We start from the raw sequence: 13591 nt of genomic DNA, 5'->3' as shown, positions 1-13591 counted from the left end.
GTCTGTCAGAGGCTATTTAGGAAGCAAGCAGAGTCCTAGGTCCTCAAGCCCAAAGAAGACTGGAGGTTTATTTTCTGAAGAAGGTTAAACAAAGGATATGTGGGCTAGACACATGGAGGACAGGAATTCCATTTGAAAAAGGAGCATACTGAATGTCAACGCCTCCAGCCTACTTTCCTTATCTCCCAGAAAGATGAGGGTCTGGCTTTCACCTCCCAGACAAAAGACGCAGTTTTCAGTGAGAAATCCAACCAGAATAGACTTGAAGATACATCAGGAGTTTCTCAGCAAGTGGCCTAGCCAGATAACCTGTAGTGAACATCAGCAAGTCATAGTCGTGCCATCAGAGCTTCCCATAGGTTTTATAGTCCTCCTCTATTAAAAAAAAATAAAATGTATTGGCCGGGCGCAGTGGCTCCTGCCTGTAATCCCAGCACTTTGGGAGGCTGAGGTGGGCAGATCATCTGAGGTCGGGAGTTCAAGACCAGCCTGGCCAATATGGAGAAACCCTGTCTCTACTAAAAATGCAAAAATTAGCCAGGCATGGTGGCGCTTGCCTGTAATCCCAGCTACTCAGAGTCTGAGGCAGGAGAATCGCTTGAACCCGGGAGGCAGAGTTTGTGGTGAGCCGAGATTGTGCCATTGCACTCCAGCCTGGGCAATAAGAGCGAAACTCCATCTCAAAAAAATAAATAAATAAAAAATAAAGTTTATTATAGAACATTTCAAACCCATGCAAGAGTAAAGGCAATAGAAAAATGAACTCCATGTACACATCATTCAGCTTCAACAATTATTACGTCAGGGTTAATCTTGTTTCATCTGTATCCCCACCCATTCCCTCTGCTTAAGAATATTTTCAAGCAAATGACAGAAATTGTGTTTCATCCATAAGTATTTAATTGTCTATAGGAGATAATGACTGTTTAAAAAAACTAATAATATGGGCTGGGCACGGTGGCTCACACCTGTAATCTCAGCACTTTTGGGAGGCTGAGGTGGACGGATTGCCTGAGGTCAGGAGTTCAAGACCAGCCTGGCCAACATGGTGAAACCCCGCCTGTACTAAAAATACAAAAATTAGCCAGGCGTGGTGGCAGGCGCCTGTAATCCCAGCTACTCGGGAGGCTGAGGCAGGAGAATTGCTTGAACCCGGGAGGTAGAGGTTGCAGTGAGCCGAGATCGCGCCACTGCACTCCAGCCTGGGTGACAGAGCAAGACTCAGTCTCAAAATAAATAAATAAATAAATAAATAAACAAACTAACAAACTAATAATAGAGCCAGGGGCACGACGGCCTATGCTGTAGTCCCAGCTACTTAAGAGGCTGAAGTGGGAGGACTCCTTGAGCCCTAAAGTTTGAGGTTAGCCTGGGCAATATTGCAAGACCCCATCTCTAAAAAACAAACCAAAAATATAAGTAAACTAACACTAGTACAGTTATCACACCTAAACAAAATTATCTATTTGGCAACATCATCAAAGATTCATTCGCTGTTCAAATTTTTCTCTAATGCCATTTTTTCTTAACATTAAAAAAAAAAAAAAGCCAGGCACCATGGCTCACACCTGTAATCCCAGTACTTTGGGAGGCCAAGGCAAGAAGATCACTTGGGCTCAGGAGTTCAAGACCAGCCTGGGCAACATAGCAAGACCCTGTCTCTACAAAAAATTCAAAAATTAGCCAGGCATGGTGGTGCATGACTGTGGTCCCAGCTACTCGGGAGACGAGCTTGGGAGGTCAAAGCTGCAGTGAGCTGTGATTGTGCCACCACACTCCAGCCTGGGCGACAGAGTGAGACACTGTCTCAGAAAAAAAAAAAAAAAGTATTCAAATAAGGTCAATACATTGTGATTAGTTGGTATGTATCTTAAGTATTTTAATATATAAGTTCTCCCTATATCTCTTTTTTCTGGAAATTTATTTAATGATTAACTAGGTTGCTGGTGCTGTAGAGTTTCACAGTTTGGATTTTAATTATTATACACCTTTGGTAGTATTTAACACATTCCTCTGCCCCTGTATGTCCTAAAAATTAATAGTTAGATCTAAGGGCTTTATCAAATTCTATATTTAGATTTGATTTGGGTAAGACTACTTCATAGGTGTCAGCACAAGCCTTTTTTGTTTAACATGACTAAAGTAGTCTTCAGTAGCCTCCTTGCTTTCTGGTGAAAAGATTTTCCAGGTTCATCTGGTATATTTCCTTAGGAAGACTCTTCTTTCTAAAACTAGTACAGGAAAAAAATATAAGATCTGAATAGTCTGATACCAATTATTTAAATAGAACCTATAATATATATTCCCAGAAAGAAAACTCAAGGGTCAGATGTTTTCACCAGTTAATTCTACTAAACATGCAAGGGAAAATAATCCCAATGTTAAACTCATTTTATGAGGCCTGTATAACCTTAATACCAAACCACTAGGGAACGATGAGGAAAAACAAACAACACAAGGAAATTTTTTAAAAAAGAAAATTACAGGCTATTATCATTCATGAATGTAGTGAGAAAAATCTTGAGATAGTAACAAACAGAATCCAGGAATATACATTTTTTAAAAGATTACATGTCTTGAACAAGTTAAGATTATTCTAGCATGGAGAAGTTGGATTAGCGTTCAAAAATCAATAAAGGTGGTCAGGCGTGGTGGCTCACACCTGTAATCCCAGCACTTGGGGAGTCCCAGGTGGGAGGATCACTTGAGGTCAGGAGTTTGAGACCAGCCTGGCCAACATGGCAAAACGCCCCTCTCTACTAAAAATACAAAAATTAGCCGGACCTAGTGGCCTGCACCTGTAATCCCAGTTGGGAACAATTCTGTGACAGTCCTTCTTTCTAACATACAATTCATATTATTTTCTTTTTATTCTCTTAAATCTGGAACATCATTCAAAATCTACACATAGAAAGCTATATCCTTTTTAGTAGAGTTTGCCCCATATTAGGGCAATAACTTATCTAATCCTTGTGAACCCCCATGAGAACCCCACTAAACTCTGAGTTCCGTGGGGCAAGGACGTTCTGTGCTGTTCCCTTCCGTATCCTCTCCATACCCTCCCAAACTTTATGAAGCTGGAAAGAGGAAGAGAAGGAGATGAGGGAAGGCTTCCAAGGAGAAACAACTTCCAAGCTGAGGTCTAGAGAATGAGAGACAGACCAGAAGTATGCAGAGAGAACTGCTCCGAGGAGAGATAGGGCTCCCCTGGCAACCACAGAGATATGGGGTACTGAGAAGCCCACAGAGAAGGTACCTGACTGGGTGTGTCTGGCAGTTGTAAGGTAAGGTAAGGCACTGGCACTTTCCCTAGAGTTGTCGCTTCTCTATACCATATAACTATGGTTCCAAGTGTGAAGTGAGCACACTACAGAGAGGCTGGAGGAAGAACAGCAGCTGATTCCAAACATAAATTAATCCTTCAGGCTGCGTGCGGTGGCCCACGCCTGTAATCCCAGCACTGTGGGAGGCCGAGGAGGGAGGATCACTTGAGGCCAGGAGTTCGAGACCAGCCTGACCAACATGGCGAAACCCCGTCTCTACTAAAAATACAAAAATTAGCCAGGGCGTGGTGGCGCGCACCTGTAATCCCAGCCACTCGGGAGACTGAGGCAGGAGAATCGCTTGAACCGGGGAGGCGGAGGTTACAGTGAGCCGAGATCGTGCCACCTCACTAAGTATGTGCCATTAAGGGTTTTTTTTGCTTGTGTCACTCATTGCTGTATCTGAGGCGCCTGGAGTACACTGTCCTCTAAATAATGGGGGAACATTGTTCTGGGGACGGTTATCTCTGGCTCCGTGGTAAACAGAAGTCGAAGAGGAGAATGGGATTGATACGTAAGAACCATTCATACTGAACATTTGGAAAGGGATTCTCCTAAAAACAGTCCCTAGTGAGAATGAAAAGTACTTAGCAGCCGTGGGATTCGAACCCACGCCCCCGAAGAGACTGGACCCTTAATCCAGCGCCTTAGACCCCTCGGCCACACTACCGTTGATTACAACCGTGTTCTTCCGCATTTTCCCTAGTAGAGAATGTCGCCCCCTACTGCGTTTAAGGTGTGTCTTTTTTCCCATTAGGGAATGTCGCCCCCCACCGCCGGGGCGTTTAAGGTGTGCCTTTTCCCCATGACCTCTTCTCTGGAGCTCCCTCCAGCGCCATCAGAGAACTTCAGGCAGCTGTTCAGCCGCCACACACCCCGAACCCCCAACACGTTGCTTTCGCACTGATGGGAGCAGTGAGGAAGGAAACCGGCGGATCCTAGACGCCCTTCCCTTGCGTCACCGATGTAAGAGGAAGCGGCCACGCGGACGGAGACCCCCAGGGGACGCTGTGGTTCGCAGGTTCGCCGTGGAAGGTGACGCCTGGCTGGAGCCCCGACGCCGCTGAGCGAGTTTCAAGTGGTTTTGGCCGACGGAACTCTACGAAAAAACGGGGCGCCGTGCGAAAGAGCGCAGTCCTTGCTGTTTATGAAGGTAAAAATTCAGAAGGTGACCCGCGGTCCCCGCAGAAATGCCCGCCGGGCAAAAGGCACAAGACGGTTCAGTTTGAAACCTCAAGATTCGAATCATTTAAAAGTATAGTTGCTGCTATAGTATAATGCAATGCATTGACAAAGTTGTTCGTTGCCTTTCTCTTAGTGCAGGCGACAGCGCGTCGGTCTCCTTGGCCCAAAATTTTGACTGAGTCCTAAAATAAAAACGCATTGTGCAAAAAATTATGACAAATAAGATCATAATAAAGAAAGTTAACTAGCGCTGGAGTTTCTTATTGTTTTGTCATTCATCTTCATTAAAATCACTGCTGACGGAAGTTTTTATCCAATATGCCAGTGGAAACTATGCTGTCTTAGAATTCTCTTTTTTTTTTTTTTTGGAGATGGAGTTTCCCTCTTGGCTGGAGTCCAATATCGCGATCTCGGCTCACCGCAACCTCCGTCTCCCAGGTTCAAGCAATTCTCCCGCCTCAGCCTCCCGAGTAGCTGGGATCACAGGCATGCGCTACCAAGCCCGGCTAATTTTGTATTTTTAGTAGAGATGGGGGTTTCTCCATGTTGGTCAGGCTGGTCTGGAACTCCCGACCTCAGGTGATCCGCCCGCCTCGGCCTCCCAAAGTGCTGGGATTACAGGCGTGAGCCACCGCGCCTCCCAAAGTGCTGGGATTACAGGCGTGAGCCACCGCGCCCGGCTGTCTTACAAATTCTTATACTTGAGTTGTTCATACGGAATTTACTGCATAGTGCCTGGTGTTAATTTCCTGTGGTTACTGTAACAAATTATCAGAAACTGTCTGTCTAAAAACAACAGATATGTATTCTCTTACAACAGATATGTATTTCTGAAGGCCAGAAATCCACCATCAGTATATGGGCCAAAATCAAGGTGTGGGATGCGTCCAACTCCCTCTAGAAACTTTAGAGTAAAATCCTATCCTGGCCTTTTCCAGCTTCTGGTGGTTGCTTGTTGACTTATACTGATTCAGTAAAAGTACCTCGTCAATACTAAAAGTTGCAATACTCTTAGCAATACATTATTTCCTAAGGAAATTACTTTAGGAAAATTACTAAGAAAAAAGATTTCCAAGAAAGCAAAAGCAACACAGTCACTCCCTTTTTTGAGACGAAGTCTCAGTCCGTCGCCCAGGCTAGAGTGCAATGGCGCCATCTCGGCTCACTGCAACCTCTGCCTCCCGGGTTCCAGGTTCAAGCGATTCTCCTGCCTCAGCCTTCCGAGTAGCTGGGACTACAGGCATCCGCCACCACGCCCAGCTAATTTTTGTATTTTTAGTAGAGACAGGGTTTCACCATATTGGCCAGGCTGGTCTCGAACTCCTGACCTTGTGATCCGCCTGCCTTGGCCTCCCAAAGTGCTGGGATTACAGGCGTGAGCCACGGCAGCCGGCCTGCACACCCGCCCCCCTGCTCTTTCTCCTGGTCTCACTTTCCTCTGTTCCTCCGTATTCCCCAAGGTAGGCGCGCCTCTTTTGTCACCTGCTGTGTCAATCTGGGCTCTCTGCCTGGTTCTCTCAGTCCCTCATAACAGCAATAGTTTCCTCTCCACTATCAAGGCTATATTCTCCTAGCAGTTCTAGATCTCTGAGAGCAAGATGGCCGAACTTGAGGGAGACCACTTTTTGACAGCTTTAACCTTCAAGGACACAGAGCAAGGGTGCCCTCCTGCTAGGTGCTAATTGGTTCAATGCTTCATCAGCTGCATCTTGGTCCATCAAAGGCATCATTCCAGAGACTGATTTTCTCTCTGGTGTTTGCAATCCTGCACGGTAAACTAGGAGGTTGAAAACAAAATAGAAAAATGGCAGAAATTATTTGAAAGTGACGATATCAACCAGTGAACATCAGGAATCCATTAACCCGTTCAACAAGTATTGACTGAATGCCTACTCTGTGCCTGGGCACTGAGTATTCAGGACGAACGCTGACACCGGCGGTCCTCACCTTCACAGCTAGGAGGAAAGGCAAACTGATTAAGCAATTGCAAGTCATCATCGTGACTGAATTGGTGCTGGGTCACACAGCTCGGGATTGGAACTTAGTGTCGATCTGGAAAGGCCTGCTTGGAGAAATTCACGAATGCACTGAGGAATGGGGTGGGGGTAGGAGGTTGGAGCGAGACAAGACTGGCCAAAAGTCTGAAAAGAAAAAGACAATTTGGGTTGTAGGGGGGCCGCGGGCGGGATTGAACCCGCAACAGAACCACCCCCACAACCCTTCTCTCTCCATAGAATCCCTACCTCCCGGAGGGAAGACTGAGAATCCTGAAGGGGTCAGGAATGAGAAGGACAAAGGAGAAAGAAAAGAGTAGGAGGGCTTCTCCCACGGATCAATCGCGTAGGTGGTGGTGGTCCCTGACAGCTGCAGCTGCCTGATCACTGCTGGATCTGTGATTCTAAAATTCTGAGCAGTAACGAGCCGAAGCGTGCACCTGAGGAAAGAGTAAGGGCACACAAAGTCAGAACAAAGTATGTATGTATTTGAGCCAGGGCCTCGCTCTGCCACGATCAGAGCTCATTGCGGCCTCGAACTTCTGGGCTCAAGAGATCCTCCCGCCTCAACCTCCGAGCAGCTGGAACTACACGTACACGTGACCGCGCCTAGTTTTTCTTTCTTTTCTTTCTCTTTCTTTTCCTTTCTCTCTCTCTCTCTCTTCCCCCCGCCCACCCCCCCCCTTTTTGGTAGAAACGGGGGTCTCGCTTTTTTGTCCTGGCTGATCTCGAAATCCGAGGCTTCAAGCGACCCTCCCGCCTCCGCCAGAGGAAGAATGTAAACGGGACAGGAATGTGTCCCTGCTCCCCCGCCCTGGCGAGGGACTTGCTAGTATCCTTTATCCAACTGCTGGCTGAATGTGTTCTCTCTAGGAATCGAGGAGGACTGCCTTTCTCGCTGGTTCTATTTCAGTCCCGATCCCACAGCTTCAGTCCAACCGGTTTGCTTTGTTTGATAGGCTGGGCATGAGAGTGAGATTTGGAGCTATCCTCACAGATTCCTGGAAGTTGAACAGATCTCTGATGAGTCCTCTCTTCAGAACTAAACTGATTCCCCCAGGACCTACCAACTTGAGGAATTTTCTGGGAAGCACTTAGGTACCTGTACGGACTTGTCAACAACTGCCATACGTAAGAGACTCTAATTCCAGCTTTACTGTGCATGACCAGAAAGCTTGAAATTGAAATCTTGATGCCATCCCATAGTTAACCCAGATTTTCCAGGTTTATATATAGTTCAGAATTCAAAGTTCTGAAAATCTAAGAGCTTTCACAACTCTGCGCTTTTGCTTCTCCTGATCGCTTGTCCTGGAATGCTGGTTTCCATTTTGTTCCCTAATAAAAATCTTGTTCATTCTTCAAAGCCCACTTCAAATAGGGTCTTCCCCACCCCACCTCCAAATCTCCCTCTCTCTCTCACATACACACACCCCATTGTATTTTTCCACACTTCATTTTAGCAGGTGACTCTGTGCCCAATAGAAAATTTACTCACTTGGCGGGGCGCGGTAGCTCACGCCTGTAATCCCAGCACTTTGGGAGGCCGAGGCGGGCGGATCACCAGGTCAGGAGATCGAGACCATCCGGGCTAACACGGTGAAACCCCGTCTCTACTAAAAATACAAAAAATTAGCCGGGCGTGGTGGCGGGCGCCGGTAGGCCCAGCTACCTGGAGGCTGAAACGGGAGAATGGCGTGAACCCAGGATGCAGAGCTTGCAGTGAGCCGAGATGGCGCCACTCCACTCCAGCCTGGGCGACAGAGCGAGACTCTGTCTAAAAAAAAAAAAAAAAAAAAAAGGAAAACTTACTCACAGTATCTGTCTCCTTCATTCCCCAAGTACGGTGAGAAGAATGATGATGATGATAATATTAATAACACGGATTTGGATAATTGGCTGACTGCTTTTGTGTATTATGTTGTTGACTCATCGCAACTTTATATAGTAAATACTGTAATACTTTTATTCCCATTTTACAGTTGAGAAAATTGGGATTTGGGGGGTGTTAAGAGGTGAGATTTCTGTCTTGGTCGTTTTTCATTTTCCATAGTGACTAGTGTAGTACAAGCCTACTGGCTCTGAATATTTGCAGATTGATTCCTTGACCCCAGCTGTTGACTTTTTTTTTTTTTTTTTTTTTTTTTTTAGTAGTCATTCACATTCTCTTTCCTCCTCTTGTCTTGATGCATATTTTGGTTTTGTTATATTTTTTCGACGTTCTCTCTGAGCTGACGAGTAAACGGTAGCAAGTCTGGTGAATAAACAGAACCTACCGTGCCAAAATTAGGGAATTTTTTTTCCTATGGACAATGAATAATAGCTCAGATGAGAAGGAAAGAAACTGGTAGCATTCGAAGAAGAGTTCCTTTTCTCTAATCCAATTAGCTTTATGTGGAAAATGAAAGAAAAGAAAAGAAAAGAAAAAAAGAGGCATTAATCAAGATAAGTTAACCCAGACAGTTCCTTTCACAGGGGTCCCAACCAGACTGTTTTCTGAAAGCAGAGGCATAAAAACTAACGAAGCAAGAGATTCTTGCTGCACATAGAGGAGACAACGTGTGATATCACGAAAAGAGGGTGCTTTTCAAGAACTGATCACCAGCAGGCCTAGAGGGTTGAATTCCTATGAAACATTAGATTAAAAGGCTTCCGTATATACAGGAATTTTACAAACCATATTACTTTTATGTCTATGTCAAAATAAGATTTATTGGTCAAATTGATCTTATGTATGTGTCAAAGTTTATTAATTCAAGGACAGAACTGACAAGATGACAAAAGAGTGTCCCATCTCAAGGAAGTTTTGGAAACTGTGAATATATGGAGCCAGGGAAGAGAAGAGAAAGTGCAATTAATTAGGAAAAGTCCTGCTTCATTTAACTGGATCATAACAACATCACATCCTGGCTGGAAGCGGTGGCTCACGCCTGTAATCCCAGCACTTCGGGAGGCTGAGGCGGGTGGGTCACTTGAGGTCAGGAGTTCGAGACCAGCCTGGCCAACATAGTGAAACTGCGTCTCTACTAAAAATACAAAAATTAACCTGGAGTGGTGGCACGTGCCTTTAATCCCAGCTACTCGGGAGGCCGAGACAGGAGAATTGTTTGAACCCGGGAAACGGAGGTTGCAGTGAGCTGAGATCGGGCCACTGCACTCCAGCCTGGGCGACAGAGAGAGACTCCATTTCAAAAAACAAACAAAAAATCACATATTCCATTTGTTGGTGAAATAAGATCAGGAGCACCATGATCTTTGTTTGGAAACTTGTAGAGAAGTCATACGTGCCCCAAACTCTTATCAGATATAAGAAAGAAATAATAAGCAATAGCTGCTCTTTAGACAGACCAAGAAACAAAGATTCATGCCCCGATATTGTCAGACAGGAACCAGTTAGCACAGAGTCACCAAACCTTGTCAGGAGAGAAACAAAAAGTCTGCTTTTTCTCCAGTAGCTCTCGGTAAATTTACCAAATGTGCATTCAGAGATGGTGCTGAATTCATTGTTTGCCTGTTTCTCAGTTTTGTGACAGCAGGTTTTAATTTCATGTTTATGACCTTCTCCTATCCTCTCTTAGGAAAAAAACATAATTTGTACCTTCATAGGGGAAAAAAGGTTGAAGCGCTGGAGAGATGAAGCAGTCCCGAAACTGCTTTGGCCCAGAATATTAAATTACTGTGTAGGTATTTCTAGGGCTATCCCCTAGCGCCCGGTTGGAGCAGCGTGAAACTTAGAGAAAAATCCGAGGAAGATAGAGTAGGTGTCTAAACCACCGAGGCTCTAGCAGCTTCAGAAGCTTGAACACAACGATCAAATCTCCCAGAAATGACTTCGCCATTTCTTCTCTGTCATCTTCATAACTGTCTTTTCAAAAGGTTATGCTAATCTCAACTAACTCCTAATGGATTGTCTCCGGAATTTCCCGCTTACTGAATCACCCAATTGAGTTAAAAATGTTAAAGCACTTACTTAGAACAATGCCGGACACTCGGTCTACGCTAGATTAAGTATTCATTAATAAATGTTTTAAAATAATTGAAAAATACATTGCTTGTCATTTTGTACCTGGAATACTAAAACAGGAACAGGGTTTCTATGCAGAAAATGCCTCATATGAAAATTGAAAGTTAACTTATCCACAATTTGCTGTTTACTCAGAGATTTCGTTTCTGGATGAAAGAATTTGGAGGTTAAAACAGAAAAACCTCATTCCCTGACCGGGAATCGAACCCGGGCCGCGGCGGTGAGAGCGCCGAATCCTAACCACTAGACCACCAGGGAAGCTGAAATAAATTTATTAAAACATATGTGTGAAGCGAGAACTCAACACATACGCACACAGTTGACTTCTACTTTTCCGACGAGTTAGTGCAAGGTCATGCTCTCGTATTCACTGACCTCCTGTTTTGCACCAACCAGTAAAATCTGGACGGCAGAGGGCGTGGCAATGCCATAAGAGTAATTTGGGAAGTTCGTAACTGGATGATGGAACGTGCTCTGTTTCGATGTGTGCATTCAACCGGGAATAAATTGTAGCATCAATTTGTAATTGTCTTCTTGCTTTTCTTTGCATAAAGTGGTGAGCCATTTGAAGAACGAAATAATTTTTTAATTTGTCTTTGGTTCCTTCGGAGTACCTGTCATTGTGGGTTTGTTTTTTTGTTAGTAAATACCTAATAGTAAATAAAAAACATAAGTAATAAATTCATTAAGCCTTATTTTTAAGTGGCGTGGGCGGAGCCGAAATAGCTCAGTTGGGAGAGCGTTAGACTGAAGATCTAAAGGTCCCTGGTTCGATCCCGGGTTTCGGCATGAGAGCGCTTGGTTTTTCGTGCCCACGGCAATACAAATATTGAATTTTCCTTCTACAATACAGAAACACTCCTTAGAACCTAAAATGGGGGCACATTTTTCTCAAATTCATAAAGGAAATCCAAGAACACTGTGGGATACGTTTATTTCTGTAGCAGAACTCTAGGTATGGGTTTCAACATCTCACTAGATAAAAGAGGAAAAGGCAAACGTGCTGAAAGAAGTTTAATCTTGAGCAATACTAATTACATTTTATTTGCGACCTATGTTCCCTCAATAAATATTTATTAAGTGAATTGTTAGTGTTATGCGCGCGTCTAACCGAAGAGACAACCTGAACAGGCTAAGTGTGAGCAACAAGCTGTTTATTCACTCTGGTCCGAGCGGGCTGAGTCCGAAAAGGGAGTCCCACCACCGGAGGGTGGTGGGATTGCAGCTAGTTTTATAGGTTAGGAGTAAGCAGTGGAAAGATACAATAAGGGCCCGTTTATTGCGGGCAAGGGAAGAATGTCACAAGGTACATTATCACAAGGTGGGAGGGGTCACAGAGCACAGTGTCACGAAGTTGATTGATCAGTTAGGGTAGAGCATGTTACAATGGTAGAAGGTCGCAAGGTTGGCTAATCAGCTAAGACAGGAGCTGTTTTTCTTCTTTTGTGGTTTTCCTGTTGTCCCAGACTTTCTGGCCCCGGAGACCTTCTGGATGTGTACGTGTGGGTCACAGGGGTCACAATGCCTTGATCATAGCACAGCCTGCTCCGAGGAAAAGGATAGAGAGAGGCACGGCCGGTGAACTGAAGGGAAGTTTCCTGGAAAAAGGAGCCGCCTAAGCTGTTGAAAAAGTGGCTACTTGCTAGAGGTGGGGGAGGGGAGGGGTGGCTGCTGAGCTGTGAAAGGGAGACAGCCAGCATATTCCCTCAGCCACCTTTTTCCTAACCTCCTAATTTGCTAGCGCTTGGCATATTCAACCCCTGTCTTCCTACTCGGAGGAATGGTCTCTCATTTCCAAGTCTACTTAATATTCCATCTGAACTTTTGAACCCTCTACCCATTCCATTTTGCTCTATGCTTGTGTCTTTCATCTCTCTCCTCCTTACGTGCCTCTCTTCAAATTACAGAATGTCTAAACCTCTATCTTTGGACAACAAAAATGGAACACATGACCTTATGCATTATCCTCAGACTCTTTCCTTCCACTCAGCACCAAACCTGTTGAAAGAACAATGTTTACCTCATTATTTGCTCATCAGCGGAGGAGGTCTGCCTTCCAATCCCAGGAAACCATTACCATCAACTTTCCAACTTTCAAATGTCTTGGCTGTTTTTGGTCCTATACTTAATTTTGCACAGTATACCAACCTATAAACAATCCTTCCCTTATGAAGCAGTCCTCCTTTGGACTTTGGGATTTTGAAGCAGCCTCGTTGTCTGGGGTGACACCCTAGATTCATCGTCTCACAGCCACAGAGATCAAGGACCTGGACACACAAAGAGTGAGGTTAAGAGTGGAAATTTAATAGGCGAAAGAAAGAAAATATCTCTCTGCTACAGAGAGGGGTCCTGGAAAAATGGGTTGCCGAAATTCGGTGAAATGCAGGGGGTTTTACAGATGAGCTAGTGGGGAGATGGTTTCTGATCTACATAAGGCATGAAAAACACAGATAGGACCAGGTGTGCCAACTGCATAGGGTGTGAATCTCTGGCAACCCTCACCCCAATCTGTTATTATGCAGGTGGGTTCTCTGCCTGAACTTCTCCATGTTGCCCATTTCTTTCTTACTGTACACATGCTAACAAAAAAGGGAAGGTGGAGCCTCATGGTGGACATGCCTCACCCCCAGGTAGACCTTTTCTATCGGTGCAGCTGCCAGCCTTCCCCCATGCAAGTTTCCAGCTTCCTTATCTATGTCTGCAGCTCCATCTTGCAGGCTGCTCTTTGTTAGAAAAGGAATAATTTCTAGGGCTGCTTTTTATTAGAAGAGAAGTTTCTGCCGAGGACTCTTTTGCCCTAACTACCTAAGCAATTTCTTTGTATCTCCTGTATCAACTTGACTCTCCATTATTTTTCTCCATACTCTCTTGCTGTTCCCTTTCAGCTCCCTATCCCTCCAATTTTAATGACTTTGGTCTTTTTTTAAATTAAATGTTTAATTTTTAGGTAGTCGTAGATTCACATGCAGTTATAAGAAATAATATGGAGAGGTCCCATGTCCCCTTTACCTGCTTGCCCCCAATGGTAACATCTTGCAAAACTATAGCACAAAATCACAATCCGGATA

At 44.8% G+C, this 13591-nt stretch overlaps 3 non-coding genes across 3 annotated transcripts; 1 reads left to right on the top strand and 2 right to left on the bottom strand.

Moving 5' to 3' along the window:
• Positions 1 to 3911: 3911 nt before the first annotated feature.
• Positions 3912 to 3993, bottom strand: TRNAL-AAG (transfer RNA leucine (anticodon AAG)). Its single transcript has one exon. It is a non-coding gene; the product is annotated as a tRNA-Leu (tRNA).
• A 6716-nt stretch (positions 3994 to 10709) lies between these two features.
• On the bottom strand, positions 10710 to 10781 carry TRNAE-CUC (transfer RNA glutamic acid (anticodon CUC)). Its single transcript has one exon. It is a non-coding gene; the product is annotated as a tRNA-Glu (tRNA).
• A 458-nt stretch (positions 10782 to 11239) lies between these two features.
• TRNAF-GAA (transfer RNA phenylalanine (anticodon GAA)) lies at positions 11240 to 11312 on the top strand. Its single transcript has one exon. It is a non-coding gene; the product is annotated as a tRNA-Phe (tRNA).
• Positions 11313 to 13591: the final 2279 nt, after the last annotated feature.

The sequence above is a fragment of the Pan troglodytes genome, chromosome 5 (genome assembly GCF_028858775.2).
Source record: "Pan troglodytes isolate AG18354 chromosome 5, NHGRI_mPanTro3-v2.0_pri, whole genome shotgun sequence".
Taxonomy (NCBI): Eukaryota; Metazoa; Chordata; class Mammalia; order Primates; family Hominidae; genus Pan; species Pan troglodytes.
Note: the sequence above shows the minus strand (reverse complement) of the source record. Positions and strands in the feature narration are given on the sequence as shown.